The sequence below is a fragment of the Oryzias melastigma genome, unplaced genomic scaffold (assembly GCF_002922805.2).
Source record: "Oryzias melastigma strain HK-1 unplaced genomic scaffold, ASM292280v2 sc00350, whole genome shotgun sequence".
NCBI classification, from domain to species: domain Eukaryota; kingdom Metazoa; phylum Chordata; class Actinopteri; order Beloniformes; family Adrianichthyidae; genus Oryzias; species Oryzias melastigma.
The window spans coordinates 4,214-14,340 of NW_023416948.1; positions in this window are offsets into that span (position 1 = coordinate 4,214).

Genomic DNA, 10,127 nt, shown 5'->3' on the forward strand with positions numbered 1-10,127 from the left:
TTATCTTATGTAACTACTCCTTCAACTTAATTCTGACTCCCAAGCAGACTTACAGCTGCAGTGTGAAATGCCTTTTTTTTCCCTCTCTTTTTCTGCCTGCTCGCACAGTCGGAGAGTGCTCCGGTGGGGGCTCTTGGCAACCTCTCAAGCACAACCCAAAATTATGCACGTCAAATATTGCCACACCCCTATCACCAGATAAAACTTTCTCCTCCTTTTTCGTCTACGCCTACAATCGCATCAGCCATACACATATGAGGGGCGTGACAGGAGGCGACCATACGTAATCGATATTTGATTCAGTCGAATGCTCTACTCTGAGGATGTGGACTGCAACACTAGCGCTCAAACTTCTTTCAAAGAACCAGCTATGCAACTCGCAATGAGCAGTAATGGAATACACACTGATTAATATGGTAAGACCTGCAGCAGAACACAACTACAATGGAGATTCAGATGGAACACCCACAGCACTTATACTACAAAATTTATCACATTATGAACACAGATTTGCACAGCATTTGCACAGAATTATAACATCACATTATAATGTAAAAGAAAGCAGCAACAATGGAAATACACATGTAAACCTACGGGTGCACCCAAGTATAATTTCTATCTCTACCCAATCCTCATCTGTGCCTCTATTTACTTGGTTCTTAAATACAATTTTATAAGTTCGTTACGTTAGATTAACCTTTATGGAGCTCCAGCAAGATTCCGTGGCTTTAACACTCACTTCACCTTCTTTTATCAGATTTATTGTTACTTTGTTGCCACTTTCACCTTACTCACACACACTCTCACACACACACACTTACAGTTGTCAGCATCAACCTCTCTGCACATCTGGTTTCAATCTAACTGCGCCTCCACACACCTTGCCAGTATCAACACACATACATGGCTCCCTCACTCAGAGAGAGCAAAATTCATACAGGCTCGCGAGCACACACACCAACAGATAGAGGAGTTCTAAGCATAGAAGAGAAAGTGAGGAAAGGGGTTCGAAAATTTTCAGTCAAGAAAGGATTCAAGGAATAATGTATCCGGATACAATTTAGCGGTTATTTATTAATTATTTTGATCAGTATATTGTCATAACATCACCCACTAAGTGCTGAGTAAACTTTACGGGGATACCCTCCTTGGAGGAGCTCTCCCTTAGTGTAGATTTCTCCACATATAATAATTGTAGGAACGCTGCACCCGTCCTTTCAATGAGCCCAGGGACGTGTAAGCTCTTCGGATTGGTGCAATCAAGGTTTACGTTACCTACTCATCCGAGCTCTAAAAGGTCACATTCTCATGTGCCCCGCTCGCCAGTGTATCCAGACCTTCAGCACTATATATAAAACGGCCGCTCCCTCGCGACAAATAAAACCGCAACACTGGGCTGGGTTGTTTGGCCAATACAACTTATTCAAACTCTGTACCTCTGCTTCTCTATAGCAGCAACAGAATTTCATAACAGCGCTCACAGTTTTTTTGGATCCTTTTAAATCTCTCTCCCCTCTCCCTGAAACCAGGAGGAGGGGAGGGGGCTTTTGGTTTATTCACTTATTATTTGCACTTAGTTTCTTTTAATTGATTAATGCTTAATTTATTTATTTTGTTATTTTAGATATTATTTCACCAATTAAATCGACCTAATTTATGACTCTCATTCCCCTTGAGCACAGCAGAAGTCCAGGTTCGGGGCCGCCAGGCCTCCGTGCCGTCTCCCCAAATCACAAATTTAAGAGAAAATTCTCTTACCTCGTATCTTTTGTGCTGCAGCGTTTGCGATTTGGAGATCCACCACGGACACCTACACGACCCACCCAGGGACGCCAACAACGTGCGACAACGTGACTTGGTCATTCTTTGTGGCACTGACCTGGTTGCAGGTTCAGAAGAATGCGAGACTGCGAATATCGTTTGGAAGACTTTCGGGACTGAAACAAAGGTTGTGAAAAAAAAAAAAAAACCCATAATGGAGTGTGATATTATATGTGTTTGGATGAATTGTCCTTATAACTGTTTTACAGAACTATGTATTACTTTGTCTGAAACAAGGTAATGCATCTGCGGTCATATGTACCCTGTGGGGTTGCTGCTGGGTGGCGCCAGAGTAGCAATATAGTTTTCCCGCTACGATCAACAATTTGAATAAGTCAAAGGGTCTGTTCGCCGGCGGGTTTTTCGATATTGCACATATGATTCACAAATGCATAATTGAGTTTGATTACTGCAAACTGACGGAAACTTGTTTCTTTGAGATGTTTTACCGGTGTGGGCAACATACAGAGTAAGAAGTGCTAACTAATGTGGTCAGTAATGCAGAGTGGAGCTAATGCTATATTCATAATTGCATCATATGCTAGACTTATAGTTACTGCAGTATTATCTTTGTGAAGTACCTAGAGGTTTATAAATATACGTAATTTTACTAAGTATATTTTGTTATGTGTTGCATCCAATTTTACTGTGCATTTACCACCATATTTTACACTTTGGCATTCCGTATAAATGCATAGGAATCTAAGTTACTGTGTAGTCCAGCACATCAGTGTATACATGTATTCTTTCTATATATCGCATTAGACAACTGCTTGTGAGCAGCGCTTACAGATATTTTCATCATGTATTGTACAAGGTTTACACTCTCTCGTACCTATAATCATTTTGTGTTATTCACAGACTTACAGTTTACTCATTCCGGTAAAAGTACAGGGGTGTCTGTAAGGTGTTCTTGGCAATCCTACAGGAGGGTCTCTTGTCCTAAAACAGTTAAATTTTTGCGGTGCAGTTCTGATGCCAACTTGTGACGGTAGAGTTCTCGTTGGTTGAAGGTCGCTTTACGACCTTGAGGGGGGATTATGTAGGAAAACTAGCTGTTCCATTTCTGCCTGGTGGTCCTAACGGAACATGCAAGCTATAACCCCAAAGGGAACTTTAGAATTAATGATGTTTTTGAGTATTTAGTCCAAGGAATATGAGCTAATGTTTCAGACTTTGAGTTGGAAGAGGTACTTGGTCGCCGTGACATTCCTCAATTCCAGTGTCCAGAAAAGTGTCTAAAATAAATGGTCTGACAAAGGTTTCCAGGAAAGATAAGAAGGAAAACCAGATGTGGTGTTGGATCGTCTGGTTTTGACGAAAGTTCCTCTGGTAGGATTGCCAAAGATGGATTGTTAAGGCGGTGTGTGTGTTGTGCTTTTGGTCACGCACACTCGGGTATAAAGATTGGAGGAAATAGAGAATCGGGGGCTTTCTTCAACAAAATCTGACTGGTTACGCTGGAAGATTTCTCTGACTTTATTCATGAATAAACAGACCCACTGAGCCAAGCAGAGTTCGATTTTTCATTTTACGTTGACTCATTTTCCTCAACAGATTCATAGTCATTCATAATGACAGATTTTCTTATGTAATGTGTTCGATTTTTCCAGATAAAATTAAGAAGTGTGCGATCAATTTTTTTACAAATGTTGTTGTCAAGGTGTAAACAGATGGCAGCATAAGTTAGACGGGAGATTCCTTCTGCTTTGGTTAGCAGTACTCTACCTCTTAACGATAAGTGCCTTTGTAGCCATTGATTAAGCTTCTTTTTTGGGTTTTTTTATGATTGGAGTAAAGTTAGATGAACATCTTTGTTTTTGATTTTTATTAATTAAAATACCCAAATACTTAATTTCTTGTTTAACAGGGATCGTGCAGATAACATCAACTGAGCAGTCTTTAATAGCTAGTAATTTACATTTTTTTAAGTTTAATGTTAAACCAGAAGTTTGAGAAAAAATATTAATTACGTCTAAGATTAGAGGAATCTGACTTGAGTTTTTTAAAAAGAGTGTACTGTCATCAGCCAATTGGCTAATGATGAGCTCTTTGCCAGCTATGGTAATGCCCTGCACATTACTAGAACAAATGTGGTTTGTAAGGATTTGGGTGCAGAGTAGAAACAGATATGGTGAGATTGGGCAACCTTGGCGAATGCCTCGTTTTAAGTCAAATCTAGGGGTGGAGCCATGTCTCATTTTAATAGAGCTGTTACCGTTGGAATATAAAGTTCTAACAGCATTACAGAAAAAATCTCCAAAGCCAAATAATTCTAATGAGTTGAAAATAAATTGGTGTTCAATTGTGTCGAATGCTTTATAGAAGTCTAGGAAAAGAATAAAGCTGTCATCAGGCACCAAATCAGAGTAATCAAGTAGATATTATTAGATATTAATAATATCTAATATTATTAGAGATATGCCTATTTTTCATGAAACCTGACTGCGTTTCATCAATGATTGAATCTAAAACTTGAATCTAAAACTTTTTTGATTCTATTAGCAAATACTAAAGCCAAAATTTTATAATCACAATTAAGCAAGCAGATAGGTCTCCAGCTGTCAATTAAAAGTATGTCTTTATTTGGTTTTAGAATGAGAGTTATTAGACCTTGAAAAAGTGCTGAGGGGAGAGCATTTTTTTCTATACTTTCTAAAAATGTTTGTTGTAGGAACGGAGCTAAATTATTAGAGAATGCCTGGTAAAATTCTGCAGATAATGATAACTTTTATTGAGAAAGGGACAGTTTATATTAATGAACATTAAAACAAATGTAAATATGCCAGATTATAGCCTCAGGCTAATTTCCATCTGGAGTCCCTTAGCAGGTTGATGTTAAAAGAAATAAAACAGAATGTAAGAGATAAACACTACACATACAATTATAAAACACAGGTAAAATACAGTGTACAAAATAAAACAAAAAAAATACAGAAAAGATTTAAACATATATAATTTTTTAAAAATCGGAGCTTGCTTTGTAAGAGTTTTCCCATTCCTGGTCATTTGTGATTGCAGATTTGAGACTCCAAAAGCCACAGTTTCAGCTGTTTTTTAAAAATGACAAAATTTTCACTTTCTCTTATTATTATTGGTATTTTGTTCCAGAGGGTTGAGCCCTGGAATGAAAATACATTTTGTGAGAAGGAGGTTCGTCTAAATGAGACCTCACAGTCACCTCTAACAACAGCCCGAGATATTCTGGAGGAACCTCTGAGTGATTTCTGCTTAATTAATTCATTTAATGGTGGGGGGGCTGAACCATGTAGAACTTTATAAACAAGACAGGCTGACTTAAACTGCTTAAGATTATCAAAGCTCAGGAGTTGGTATTTGTGGAGAATGTGACAGTGATGGTAAAAGCGAGGCTTCTTATCCAGGACCTTCGGAGCTCTTTTGTAGCAGGATACAAGAGGTCTAAGGACATTGGTACCAGCAAATGACCAAGTGGTGATACAATAATTTATGTGGGATAAAATCAGTGAATGTAAATATACATGTGTTGCTTCATCTGTCAACGATGCTCTGATATGTTTAAAATTATGCAAATTAAAATTGACAGTTTTTACAATATTTTTAACATGCTTTTTAAAAAAAAGTTTTGAGTCCAGCATCACACCAAGGTATTTAAAATATTGGACATGCTCTAATTCTTTTCCTTTCAAGTAAATCTTTGCAGGAGACAGGCTTGAAGATGTTTTAGAAAATAACATGCAGACTGTTTTTTTTTCTATTCAAGGAAAGGCAAGAGTCAGTCAACCACCTCTGAAGGTCTTCCAAAGCATTAGAGAGTCGTTGAGCTGCTTCATGGGGGCTTTTGCCAAAAGTGAAAATTACAGTGTCATCTGCATACATAATAGTGTCCACATTTTACACACATCGGGTAGATCATTGACATAAAGAGAAAACAGTAATGGCCCCAGGATTGACCCTTGAGGAACCCCTACTGGTGAGTTAAGGTAAGGTGACTTGATATCACCCACCTGCACACACTGTCTCCTTTCTAATAGATATGACTGAATCCATTTAATTGCATGATCTGTAAAATGAAATGAATTGAGTCTAGCAATCAATTTGTTATGGTTTACTGTATCAAAAGCCCACTTAAAATCAATAAATACAGCAGCAACACAATTATTTTTGTCTAGATAATTTTTGACCTTTTCAGTAAAAACATAAACCGCTGTTTCAGTTGAGTGGTAAGAACGAACTTACCAAACTGCATTGGATTTAGGGGTCGACCGCTAGTGCTCAGGTGTTCAGTAATGGATTTAGCCACCCGTTTTTCTGCTATTTTGGATGTAATCGGTAAAATACTGATCGGTCTATAGTTAGCAGGGTCTGTTTTAACACCTGCTTTAAAGATGGGAGTTATTTTTGCCATTTTCCATTCCTGTGGGACAACTGCTTGGGTGATTGACAAGTTGACCAGGTGGGTGATAGATTTTAGAAAACAACTTTTATAGCACTTTACCAGATTTGTATCAAGTCCAAATTCATCTTTTGCCTTTGAACTTTTAAGTGTGGAGATTATATCCAGAGCTTCTATTTCTGTTAGATTCTTAATAGCAAACTTTGGGTAGTTTACAGAATCAAGTAAGGTGCAACTATTTTGGTCATTAGTTAGAGATTGAAAAGATGAATTTTGCTGAAGGTCGAAGGTATTTGTGAAAGTCTGTGAGATCTCGTGTACTACGTTTAGAAAATATTCATTCAATCTGCCAGCAAGGATAGTGGGGTCTGATATCAATTCTTTATTAAATTTTAGTTCAAGTTCGTTGGCATTCTCTCTTTTTGGTTGAGAAATCAGTCTATTGATGTTTTCCCAAATGCGTTTAGGGTTTCCTCTTGCCTCACCTATCATTGTCATAAAAAATTTGCCTTTGCCACTCGTAGACCCTGGACTATTTCTGGTGGCGGTGAACTGTAATCTATCAGTGGAGAGACCAGATTTAATGAATTGTTTGAGGAGTTTATCTCTAAATACCATTAATTGTTTACACTCACTACTAAGCCAAGGTAAGGAATTGGTACGTTTTTTATGATTTCCCTTTTTTTAAGAAGGGGTTTACAATATTTTTAATTGAGGAGTGTAAAAGTTTGCAACATTTATCCGTGTCATTGCATGAACTAATTTCTAACCAGTCAAAATTATTTAAGGGCAGGTGGAGATTTTCCTCCTGACTCTTCGGTACAAACATTTGTTTTGAGTTATTATTCTTGTGATTGAAATGTTTTTTTGTAAGTTTTCTGGAGATAAAGATTGCATTGTGATCAGACAGACCAGTTAAAAAGTTATGGGTCTTTGTTATTCTTTCTGACTTATTTGAAAAGATCAGATCTATTCTTGTTTGGGAGGAGATTGTTATTCTAGTTGGTTCTGTAATCATCTGTGTTAGACTAAAATGATCTGTAACCTCCTTTAGTCTTTTCCTATCATTTTTACTATCCCAATTTACATTAAAATCTCCCAGCATGATAACGTCTTTGCTAAAATCACAATAGTTTAAGAGGGATTTGAGTTGGTCATAAAAATGTGCTTTTGCAGAGGGTGGACAATATAGACATATTACAGTAAAAGACATTTCTGCTGAGAGTGACATATTATCCCCAACACATTCAACTGTGATTTCTTTAGGCCATATGATTTGAGTACACTTTATAGTATCCTTGACATACAACAAAACACCACCACCCTTTCCTTCAAGTCTATCTTTTCTGTATACATTGTAGCCTTGTTGTGTTACAACTGCTTCTGGAGATGAACATTTTAGCCATGTTTCACTTAGTCCCAAGAAGTCTATGTTGGAATTCAAAAGTAAATGTTCCAGCTGTTCTCTTTTTGGGGCCAATCTACGTATATTAATATGACCTCCTTAAATTTTCCTGGCTTGATTAAGAGTCTTGAATAGCTTAAAAGACCTGTGTTTTTTCAATACTGGGTTTCTATGTCTATGGATAATTGTTTGTTGTGACTTACAGAAGCTGATGGTGTTAGACTGTTGTGGTGTCTGCGAATCTCCTGAAGGTTGTAGCTCAGTTAGTAATGGTTGTACTGTTGGTGCCTGTGGTTGACGTCTCTCTGGCTGCTCAACCAGCAGTGGATGAGGCACAGCAGGCAGTGGATGCAGTCCGGTCGGCAGTGGATGATGCTTTGCTGGTAAAGGATTAGGTACAACCGGTAGCGAAGGAGGCCCAGCTGCTGGTGGAGGAGGCCCTGTCAGCAATGGGTGAGTCCTGGTTGGTAGTGGAAGAGGCTCAGTCAGCAGTGGATGATGCCAAGCTGGTAGTAGATGACGCCCGGTCAGTAGTGGATGAGGTCTGACCGGAGAAGGATAAGACCCAGTCAGCAGTGGTTGAGGCTTGATTGGCCGTGTATGGGGTCCATTTAGCTTTTGCTGTAGACCAGCAAGTCCTGGTTGAGGCCCGGTTAGCAGTGGTTGTAGCCCAGCTAGCCATGGTTGAGGCCCAGTTAGCTGTGGTTGTAGCCCAGCTAGCCATGGTTGAGGCCCAGTTAGCTGTGGTTGTAGCCCAGCTAGCCGTGGTTGAGGCCCAGTTAGCTGTGGTTGTAGCCCAGCTAGCCATGGTTGAGGCCCTGTTAGTTGAGTTTGTAATGTTGTTAGTAGAGTTTGTGGTCCCAGCATCTGCAATTGTAGTTGTGGTTGATCTTCAGTTGACAGTGACTGTAGCCAGCTTTGGTGAGTTTGTAGTCCATAAAGCTGAGGATGTGGCCAGGTTAGCTGTGAAGCATCCTGACAGTTTGTATTTGTATGTGATGGCCTAGGATTCATTTCAACATCTCCAGCCAGTAGTAGAATGATGACGAGATGAAATACTCTAAGGGATGGCTTGATATTTGCTGAACGTTCATGGTTACCTGGTGGCATCCTAGCATGTCCAAAGTTCAGAATCCTTGAAAAAAGAAGATGTTGACTCCTCTTGGCAGGTAAAAAGATTTGCTCATCAAACTTTCTTGGATATTGTAGACTCAAAAAGAGATAAAAACATAAAAGAGCAATAGAAGCATATATTGATAGCAATAGACAATGTTTTTCAATGGTTTTAGTAAAAGTTTGAAGCAGGGACCCAGAACCTGCCCATCTGTGTGTCTGTGCTTCGGCAGCCATTTTGAAAATAAAGTCAAACCATCTCAAACCATAAACCATCTGTGCCGGGAGATTTGTTGGCCTTCAGCGCGAAGATGGAGTTAAGTACTTCCTCCAGAGTTAGAGGGCTGTCGCACTGACTCCTGTCCTCCTCATCAATAGTATTGAAGTTTTGAATATTGTTAAAAGATAAGGAAGAAATGTCCTCATTGTATCTTGAGCTGTATAGATTAGAATAGAACTTTAAAAGATGTTTCGGATTGTTGGAAATAGTGCCATTAATATTTAAGCTGTTAATAAAGTTGTTTGTTGATCTGTTTTTTTCAAGTCTAAAGAAGTAGGCAGAGTTTTGCTCTCCCTCCTCCAGCCATTTTTTCCTGGATCTAACAAAGGCACCTTCAGCTTTGTGTTGATATATTTGGTCTAGTTTGTTTTGAAGGTCAAATAAAGTTAATTTATCCTCCTCCTCAACCTCTTCTGGTCTTTTTTGATAATAAGACATAATTTTGCTTACCACTTCTTCCTCTTCAGCTTTCCTTAATTTGGCATTTTGACTTCCATATTTTCTTAAGAATTTACAAGTTTCAAATTTAAAAAGTTCCCAATTGGTGCAAAAAGATTTTTCTTTATTGGCCTTATTCCAATAAAAATTAATCAATTTTGTAATTTCAATTTTGACTTCTTCATGCCTCAGTAAAGAATTATTTAGCTTCCAGTAATTGAATTTACGAGTAGTACTGTCAGGAGTAATAATTTGGATGTTAATATAAATAGCTCTATGATCCATCAGAGGGGTTGGCAAAATATTCACAGTGATGTTATCTTTATTTATACAGCTTGAAACAAGCCAGAAATCAATGCGAGATTGCTTGGAACCGGTTTTGTTACTCCAGGTGAAATGTTTGTCATTGGGAAATGTCTCTCTCCAAACACCCACAATATTGAACTTATTCATAAATCTTTTGAGATTGGTGCTATATGAAGTTTCCCGTCTTGGAGGCCATCTATCAAGTGTATTATTGATTGCAATGTTAAAGTCCACCCAACAAAGAGTATGGAGTTTGGGTATCTGGACAACCATAAGCTTATTTTTTCTTCTAAGGAGTCCTGTAGTTTGTCATTTTCTGTTTTATTGTTGTAACCATATATATTAACAATGATAAAATTGTAATTATCACTTTTAACTGCCATACAGAT